The sequence below is a fragment of the Nomascus leucogenys genome, chromosome 1a, assembly GCF_006542625.1.
Source record: "Nomascus leucogenys isolate Asia chromosome 1a, Asia_NLE_v1, whole genome shotgun sequence".
Lineage (NCBI taxonomy): Eukaryota > Metazoa > Chordata > Mammalia > Primates > Hylobatidae > Nomascus > Nomascus leucogenys.
The window spans coordinates 49,568,643-49,578,231 of record NC_044381.1 but is presented as its reverse complement, the minus strand read 5'-3'; the positions used below and the strand labels follow the sequence as shown (position 1 = coordinate 49,578,231).

The following is a 9,589-nucleotide window of genomic DNA, read 5'->3' as shown; positions in this document are numbered from 1 at the left end:
ATTTTGGTTATTGTATTTATTAGCCCCAAAATTTCCATTTGGTTCTTCTTTTTATTTTCTATTTTTTTGCTGAGATTTTCTTTCTGTTTGCTTTAAGATTGTTTGTCATACTTCTTGGAGCACTTTTGCATTAGCTGCATTATAATCTCTCTCAGATACTTGTAATATGTGTGTAATCTTGATGTTTGTGTCTGTTAATCATGTTTTCTTAAGTTGAGATTTTCCTGATTATATGCTTATTACTTTTGGATTATATCCTGGAAATTTTGAATAATATGATAATATGTTATGAGACTCTAGGTCTTGTTTAAATCCTATGGATAATGTTGGTCTTCTTGCTTTAGTAGGCAATTCACTCATTTGGATACAGGCTGTAAGTTCTGACCTTTCTTCTATGGGTTGTGGTTTCAATGTCAGTTCTGCTTTCAAATGTTTTGAAGTGCTACTTGAGTCTGTCTCATGTGTGCACCATCCATTGGTCAGTCTGGGACCCGGGCAGTGGTCTGTCCTACAGTTTAGTTCTCAAGTCTATGATATCCCACATGTGTAGTTGGAGAGTGAGTCCGTGAGTTCATAAACAGCTTCATGTGGTCACTTTCCTGAGCTCCTTCCTTTCTATGATCTTTGTGGTCCTTTCCAGTTCACTGTCCCTATTTTTGTCTTTTTAGGCAGAAAGCTGGAACTTTTGTTATCAGAGTTTGCCACAGAAGTCTCATAATTGCACCCACATCTGGGGCCAAGCAGTAGGAAGTAAGAGAAGAAAAAAATCAACTCCTGTTTGAGTTGATCCATCCTCTTGAGACCATAGCTTCTCTGAGGAGAGAACAAAGTTTCCATTCTACAAAGTTTTAGGTGCCTGTGGACCCTGCTGCTGCTGCTGCTGTTGCTGCCATTAATGCCACCACTGCCACCAATGGAGGATTTCTGGTGGCTGGGACGTGATAGCATGGAGATTGTAAAAGAAAAAATAATGGGCGGGCGGAGAAAAATGGCGGTCTACAAGCCTACATTGTTCCTACCACCCACAGGAACCCAAATTTTAGCAACTATCTGCACACAGAAAAGCACCATCATAAGAACCAAAAATCAGGTGAGAAATCATAGTATCTGTTTTTAACTTCGTATCATTGAAAGAGGCATTGAGGAGGGCAGGAGAGAAAATCTTGAAATGCTGACGCCACGCCTCTCCCATCCCTGGCAGCAGCCTTGTAGTGTGGAGAGTCTGTGCCCTTGGAGGAGGGAGAGCAGTGACTGGGGGACTTTACAATGAACTCAGTACTGCCTTGTCATAGCAGAGAATAAAGCCGTGCTGGGCTCAGCCAGTGCCAGTGCACAGAGGGAGAACTTGGATCAGACCTAGCCAGAGGGGAACCACTCATCCCATTGGCTGGACCTCAGGTTTCTCGGCAAGCTTGGCCACTGGGGCCCAAAGTGCTCTGGGGTCATAGGTAAACTTGAAAGGCAGTCTAGGACACAAGAACTGCAAATCCTAAGCAACTCCTAATGCTAGGCTGGGCTCAGAGCCACAGGACTAAAGTGGCACGTGACCTAGGAAGACACCAGTCAGGGCAGCTAAAGGAGCGCTTGCACTGTCCCTCCCCTAACACCAGGCAGTGCAGCTTGTAGCAATGACATTGTCTCCTTCCTTCTGCTTAAGGAGTGGAGAGTGAAGAGTAAAGAGGACTTTGTCTTGCATCTTGGATAGCAGTTCAGCCATAGTAGGAGAGGGCACTGGGCAGAGCTATGAGGGCCCCGTTCCAGGCCCTAGCTCCTGGATTACATTTCTAGACACATCCTGGGCCAAAAGGGAGCCTGCTGCCTTGAAGGAAGGACCCAGTCCTAGCAGGATGTATTACCTCCTGACCAAAGAGCAATTGGGCCGTGAATAACCAGCAGTGATACCCAGATAGTATGCTGTGGGCCTTGGGCTCTAGATGTGCTGACGTCAGGTGTGACCCAGCACATTCCTAGCTGTAGTGGCTATGATGAAAGACTCCTTTGGTTTGAGAAAAGCAGAGGGAAAAGTGAAGGGACTTTGTCTTACACCTTAGGTACCAGCCACAGTGAAGTAGAGCACCAAGTGGATTCTTGGGGTCCCCGAGTCCAGGCCTAGGCTCTTGGACAGCATTTCTGGACCTGCCCTGAAGCAGAGGGGAACCCACTTCCCTGAAGGGTGAGTCCCAGGCCTGGCAGCATTCACCACAAGCTGACTGCAGAATCCTTGGGTTTTAAATGAACATCGGCGATGGCCTGGCAGAATGAAACTTGATGACAGTGGCTACAGGGAGAGGCTCCTCTGCTATGGAAAAGAGGAGGGAGAGTGGGAGGACTTTATATTATGGTTTAAGTGCCAGCTTGACTGCAGTAGAATAGAACATCAGGCAAATTTCTAAGGTTTTTGATTCGAATCAAATAATCAAATCAAAATGGATTAAAGGCTTATCAAAATGGATTAAAGAGTTAAACCTGAAACTATGAAACTACTAAAAGAAAACACTGGGGAAACTCTCCAAGACATTGGTCTGGATAAAAATTTCATGAGAAATATCCCACAAGCACAGGCAACCAAAATAGAAATGGACAAATGAGATCCCAGCTTCTGCACAGTGAAGGAAACAATCAACAAAATGAAGAGACAACCCACAGAATGGGAGAATATATTTGCAAATTACGCATCTGACAGGAGATTAATAACCAGAATATATAAGAAGCTCAAACAACTCTATAGGAAAAAATCTAATATCCATTTAAAAAATGGGCAAAGGATCTCAATAGACATTTCTCAAAAGAGGACATACAAATGACAAATAGATATATGAAAAGGTGCTCAACATAATTGATCATCAGAGAAACGCAAATCAAACCACAATGAGATATCATCTTATCTCTGTTAAGATGATTTATAGCCAAAATACAGGCAATAACAAATGCTAGAGAGGATGTGGAGAAAAGGGAACCCTCATACACTGTTGGTGGGAATGTAAATTAGTATAGTCACTGCAGAAAAGTTGGAGGTTCCTCAAAAAACTAAAAGTTGAGCTACCATATAATCCAGCAATCCCACTGCTGGAAATCAGTATATCAAAGAGATATCTGCAATTCCATGTTTGTTGCAGCACTGTTCACAATAGCCAAGATTTGAAAGCAACCTAAGTTTCCATCAACAGATGAATGGTTAAAGAAAATGTGGTACATATACACAATAGAGTACTATTCAGCCATTAAAAAGAATGAGACCCTGTCATTTGCAAAAACATGGATGCAACTGGAGGTCATTATGCTAAGTGAAATAAGCCAGGTACAGAAAGACAAACATTGCATGTTCTCGCTTATTTGTGGAATCTAAAAATCAAAACAATTGAACACATGGAGATAGAGAGTAGAAGGATGGTGACCAGAGGCTGGGAAGGGTAGTGAGGGATTGGGGCCAGGTGGGGATGGCTAATGGATACAAAAAGTACTTTGAAAGAATGAATGAATAATACCTAGTGTTTTATATCATAAGATGACTATCGTCGAAATAATTCAATTGCACATTTAAAAATAATGAAAAGAGTATAATTGGATTGTCTTTAACACAAAGGAGAAATGCTTGAGGAAATGGATACCCCATTTTCCATGCTGTGATTTTATGCATTATATGCCCGTAGCAAAATATCTGATGTACCCCATAAATATATACACCTACTATGTACCAACAAAAATAAAAATTAAAAAAAAAAGGGAAGAAGAAGAGGCGGCAACGATCCCCAGACTGACCAAAACCGGCATACCACCTACGTCCCACCACCACCATGCCCAAGAGGAAGGCTGAAGGGGATGCTAAAGGAGACAAAGCCAAGGTGAAGGACGAACCACAGAGAAGATCCGCGAGGTTGTCTGCTAAACCTGCTCCTCCAAAGCCAGAGCCCAAGCCTAAAAAGTCCCCTGCAGAATAGGGAGAAAAGATACCCAAAGGGAAAAAGGGAAAAGCTGATGCTGGCAAGGAGGAGAATAAGCCTGCAGAAAATGGAGATGCCAAACAGAGCAGGCCCAGAAAGCTGAAGGCGCTGGAGATGCCAAGTGAAGTGTGTGCATTTTTGATAACTGTGTACTTCTGGTGACTGTACAGTTTGAAATACAATTTTTTAAAATCAAGTTTTATAAAAATGCAGAATTTTGTTTTACTTTTTTTTTTTTTTCTTAAGCTATGTTATTAGCACACAGAACACTTCATTGTTGTTTTTCGGGGATGGGGCATGTGTCACTAATAGAATGTCTCCGAAGCTGGATTGATGGAGGGAAATCACCTTTCCCTTTTGGTTTTGAGAGGCTTCCTCTTGGCTCCCAAGGGAGAGATTCCCTGACTTTGACACACATTGCCACCTTGGCACAAAAGCCTTGTGGTATGAAAAACAAATTCTTTTTATGTCCTCTTCTCCCTTTCCACCTTTCAGCATAGACTTAACTCCCTTAAACCCAGACATCTGTTGGGACCTGACTCCAAATAATTGGTTACCAGTGTGTCAGGCAATCTGGACTTTCCAGTGATGTCACTGAGATGGCATCCCTCAAAAGAGCAGTGGTTCCATTTCTAGATTGTGGATCTTTGGTTAAATTCTGCCATTTTCATTTCACTTCCTGAAAGTCAAGGTCGGCTCGTGAAAAGTTGTTAAACAACATGCTAAATGTGAAATGTCAGTCCTCACTCTAAACTTCTGAAGTTTCTCTGTTCAGAGCATCAGATGAAGACTTCATTTTTTTTTTTTTTGAGGGTCTCACTCTGTCACCCAGACTGGAGTACAGTGGTGCGATCTCGACCTCTGCCTCCCAGGCTCAAGTGATCCTCCTGCCTCAGCCTCCTGGGTAGCTGGGATTACAGGTACACACTGCTACTGCCTGGCTAATTCATTGGGTTTTATAGTGGGTTTCTGACTTTTGGTAGTCCATGGAAGAAGGGAGTTTGAAAATTGTTGAATATTGTTAATGATTGTCTGCTCATATCCTGCCTGAAATACCATGATTATTTATGAAAAGTACCTTTAATAAAGCTGGATACAGTTTGTTTTGGAAAAAAATTTTTAAAAAAAGAAAGAAAAATGGGAGATTTCTCCCACTTTGCCTGAGTATTAGGAGTCTCCTGTACCATTCTTATCCAAAATTTGAAGGCTTCTTCTGGAGTTGTCTGTGTTTATTTCCTGGTACCTACTTCTAGGTTTTGGCCTGCCTTGTGTCAAGGCTGAGTGATGCGGAAAAACAGGAACTCATCTACCCGTCCTCCCACTGGTCTACTGTTTACTTTTCTGATTCCTCAAATAGCTTCTCCAGGCATTATTTCCAGGTTTTATATTTTTATCCAGTGGGTGAGACAGAGTAGAGTGGGCTTATTCAGTTTTACCTGGAACTGGCACTTTTTTTTTTTTTTTTTTTGAGATGGAATTTTGCTCTGTTGCCCAGGCTGGAGTGCAGTGGCGTGATCTCGGCTCACTGCAAGCTCTGCCTCCCGGGTTCACGCCATTCTCCTGCCTCAGCCTCCCAAGTAGCTGGGATTACAGGTGCCCACCACCATGCCTAGCTAATTTTTTTTTGTATTTTTACATAGAGACGGGGCTTTGCTATGTTAGCCAGATGGTCTCGATCTCCTGACCTTGTGATCCGCCTGCCTCAGCCTCCCAAAGTGCTGGGGTTATAGGCATGAGCCACCATGCTGGGCCGGAACTGGCAGTCTTATATGTAACTCTTTAGTTGTGTCTTTGAGGTTCCAAGGTAGGTAATTTACGATCACAGCAGTCTTTGTGGTAATCATATGAATACTTGTGACCTATTGGTTTTATTCCAATGGTAGTGGAAGCCTGGGCTGTTACAGAAGAAACTCAGGAAGGAGGCAACACTTTACCCTCCCCCACCAGCATTTGCACTCTTACAATTTACCTGCCAATGATGCCTTCTTTGAGCAGTGTTGTGAATCTTGGGGTACTGATCCCAAACAAAATTGGGAAGTTGGTTAAATGCACCATGGAGAACACACCCTTTTCCTTCCACAGCCTTTGCCAACCTCATGACACTTTATGCACTTCCTCATGCAGAAAGATTTCTGCATCCCTTTATTCCTGGAATGGGTATATTGGGTCTAATCACATGTATCAACTATGATTAGAGTGCTGTATTATGATGATTTTTGTGTCTAAGCTCAGAGGGAAATTGGGCTGGGTGCCATTAGTGATGTCTGTTATGGTCTAGATAAAAATCAATGGCAGAAGCATGCTGTTGTGTTATTTGTCAATGTTCCTCTTCTTATGTCAAAATTGTATACGAAAAGATTTGCTATTGTCTGGTGCAGTTTTTGTGTGAATTTAAGGTAACTGGGCTCCCTTACCTCATATCCCTTCTACTATCATTCTCTCTAATTGTGAACTAAAAACTTGAACATCTGTGAAAGTAATTTCCAGGATCAGTGAGCAGATGTAGAAAGCTTTTGGGGAGAGGTAAGTGGTGGGTGTGAGTAGGCAGACTTTCCTTGAATCTTCTCATGCTGTCCTGTACATCTAGTAAGGCCAATCATATCCATCTGGGTATAATAAAATAACATGGGAATTTTCCTGATTGGAAGAGGGGACAGACAGCCTTAAAGGGCTGGCCAGGCAAATGACACGATGTCTGTTTTTAGGTAGAGTTTCTTAGCAGGGTCAGTTGTTGCTGTTTCTTCTTTCCTACAAAAGTCTCTCCATTGAAAAGGACCCACTACTTGCAGTACAACCCCAAGAGCACTTGGCCTCCATGCAGGCAGGAAAGAGCATCTGACTAGGAAGAGCCTAGCTGACCTGGACATATGTGAGCTAGCTTGGAAGAATGATGAGGGCTGTGGGTTTTGGAATAACATCCACTTGGCTTTGAATTGTGAACTTAACAATTTACTCATTGTAAGACTGAGGGTAAATTGATATTCTTTTGAGCCTGTTTCCTCATCTGTAAAATAGAATAATAATGTTTACCCATTTCCCTCTCTGTAGGTTAACTGTGGAAGCTGACAGACATAATCCGAAGAAGAAAATGATTGGCATCACTGTAGGTCCTCAGCAAATGTTAGTTCTTTAATATTCTTAGATTGTGTTGTGGGTGGCAGGCAATCACTGCTCATCTTGGCTCTTCTGTCTGGGGTGGGTGGAAGCAGGGATAAAATCATGGGAGGTCACATTGAGTTGAAAGTCTTGACGTTTCTTGGATGGGTAAAGGAGCCATCATGTTTTTCATGCTGAAAATAAATTAGTCCCTCAAGTCAAATGTTACCAGAGGTAATAATGAGCTACCTTTTTATAGCAACTGCCATGATATTCAGAACAACTTTTAATTGTGAGTCTCTTTCTGTAAAATAGAAAGTTCACATGAGCAAATGCTAATATTTTAAGAAAATTCTTGGAGGGACTTTAATTGACACATGTAAATGCTGTAGTTCGATTTGCATTTAAATAGACATTCTAAACATTTTCTTTTAAATAGGCTTTATTTCTCGCTTGTAAAACTAAAAATTGATTTTTTCTTTTTAGCAAAATGGGTGCCTGGTAAGGTTCATGGTTAAGAGATGTGGTGCAGCTGTTCTTTTATGTCCTACTCAGAGTGGAAATAGCCTTACCAGAGCAAGGCACAAGTGAACAATAGAAGTAATATTTTTAAAAAATGTGCCTCTGCAAAGGATTGATCAGTGGCTTAACAAAGATTGACATCAGCGTGACATTCTCTCCAACAATGCACAAGGCCACACAGAAAAATCTTGCCTATTTACAAGCGCAGTCAACCTTTCATCTCTGATTTCCCCTGAAGACCGTAGTGACCCTCTTAAAATATACTGCAGGGGTAAGCTTTTTTTTCTCCCTTTCCTTCTTCTATATTGGAATAGGAGACTTCTCTGAAAAAGCCTCTAATAGTGAAGTTTTGGGAGATGGAATTCTCATCTGGAATTTATTAACAATGTAATTTTTTTTTTTTTTTTTTTTTTTTGGTGAGACAGAATCTCTGTTGCCCAAGCTGGAGTGCAGTGGCGTGATCTTGGCTCACTGCAACCTCCACCTCCCTGGTTCAAACGATTCTCCTGCCTCAGCCTCCTGAGTAGCTGGGATTACAGGCAGGTGCCACCGTATCTGGCTAATTTTTTTTGTATTTTTAGTAGAGACGAGGTTTCACCATATTGGCCAGGCTGGTCTCAAACTCCCAACCTCAGGTGATCCACCCGTCTCGGCCTCCCAAAGTGCTGGAATTACAGGCGTGAGTCACTGTGCCCAGCCACCAAAGTAATTCTTGAAGAGGTGTTTGGTACATTTTCCCAGGTTCCTGAGAAGGAGAATCACAGGATGGAGCTTAGAATTTATTGAGGTGCCTTATTGAAGTCTCACTTTAGGTGTGTGGCAGGAAAGACTAGGGACTCACTCGAGTCCTTGTTCTCCTCTTCATTCTGGGCTAGACTATGTGCCCTTCGTACAGTTAGGTTTGGTCACATGACTGAGTTTTATTCAAAATTGATACGTACTACTTCCAGCTTGGTTCATAAAAACCTCCCACATGTACCTTGCTTTTTTCTCCTAATGGCTGGTTGGAATGTGATGTAATTCCCAGGGCAGCCTTGGAAGCCACTTGTTGAAGATGTTATGACTCTATGAGCTTGAGTTCCCTGAATGACTATTCTGCCAACTTATTCACTTGCTCAGTACTGTTTCCATGAGCAAGACATAACTTCTATTGAATCTGGGCCATTATACATTTTTTTTTCATTTGCTATAGCAGGTAGCCTATCCTTAAAAAATAAATAATAAAACCTCCCATATAATAATATTTTGGTATACTATGTATTTTAACAGTGCTATGAATTCTGCTGACATAGGACTAGCACTCCTTTAAGTGCTTGGTATAACACTTAATCCTCGTACACCCCCTTCTCTGGGAATCTGAGGCCTAGGTTATTGTGTGGTGATTCTAAAATAGATTTTACTCAGAAAGTCTGGTATTCTCATCCTTCTAGATTGCTTCAAGGACCTTTCTTTTCTTGAAAACAGTCACAATATATTCAACCATTCATTCATTTGACCATTTGATGAATAAATCATCCATTCATTTGATGACCTGTTCTCAAAAATGTTCCAGACATGAAAGGCAGTTTACAAGATGAATAAAATACAACAAAATGGCCTATGAAAACCAGAGTGAAATAAGAAAGGAAAACAATACTAGAATCAACAAAATGGAGCCAAGAATATAGCTAACACACAGAAGAGTTTATCTCATTTACCCCTGCTCTCTCTGACATCTTCTTTCTGAAGCTGCTCCTGGCTGCCGCTTCTCACCTCTTCTCCATAAATCCTAATTTCTTGGAAGATCATTTTTTTAAACATTTCCTGATGGTCCTGATTTGTCATCTGCTCCTATGGGATGCTTGGTGGCTTCCCATCCTTTTAAACTTCATTACCTTTGGGTAATTTGGTCTGGGGAAATTTAACCCTAGAACTCTTTTTTCTTATCATTCATAAGACTTTTTTTTTTAAATATACTACACTTATTTGCCATTTATAGTGATTCTTTTTTTCCCATTTCCCTGCCCCTTTTTGGTTATAGTTATTCTCTT

At 41.5% G+C, this 9,589-nt stretch overlaps 1 pseudogene; it reads left to right on the top strand.

Moving 5' to 3' along the window:
• The first annotated feature begins 3,794 nt into the window (after positions 1-3,794).
• LOC100604665 lies at positions 3,795-4,066 on the top strand (annotated as a pseudogene).
• Positions 4,067-9,589: the final 5,523 nt, after the last annotated feature.